Below are 689 nucleotides of genomic sequence, written 5' to 3'. Positions count from 1 at the left end.
GCCGACTCCGTCCACACCTTTGGGGACCCCTGGACCTGCTGGGGTTGGACCCCAACAAAGATAGCCGCCCTCATGTGGTCACAAGATGGCCGTCAGGGGAGGGCAGTTGTGGGCGACCAGGCCAGCAGGGGAGGGCAGTTAGGGGTGACCAGGCTGGCAGGGGAGGGCAGTAGGGGCAACTGGGATGGCAAGGGAGGTCAGTTGGGGGCAACCGAGCTGGCAGGGGAGGGCAGTTGGGGGCAATCGGGCCAGCAGGGGAGCAGTTAGGCATCAATCAGGCTGGCAAGGGAGTGGTTAGGGGGTGACCAGGCTGGCAGGCAGAAGCGGTTAGGGGCAATCAGGCCGGCAGGCAGGCAAGCAGTTGGGAGCCAACAGTCCCAGATTGTGAGAGGGATGTTGTTGGGGTCCAACCCCAGCAGGTCCAGAGGTCCCCAAAGGTGTGGACGGAGTCGGCGATGAAGGAATGACATGGAAACAGCGTTCAGTTGATCAGCATAGCGAGGTTCTCCTGCCAGGTTCTATCCAGGATCCTTTGCCATGTTCTCTCGCTAGGTTGTCTCTAGGTTCTGTGTTCTGTTATCTTGTTACATCTGTATTTATACCAGTTGATTTTAATCCTATCAATTTCTATTCCAAAGGTTAGGGCGTTTCTTATCTCCATTCCAGGGAGTAAAGATTATGTAGCTTAA

This window comes from Myotis brandtii, unplaced genomic scaffold, assembly GCF_000412655.1.
Source record: "Myotis brandtii unplaced genomic scaffold, ASM41265v1 scaffold355, whole genome shotgun sequence".
Lineage (NCBI taxonomy): Eukaryota > Metazoa > Chordata > Mammalia > Chiroptera > Vespertilionidae > Myotis > Myotis brandtii.
Note: the sequence above shows the minus strand (reverse complement) of the source record.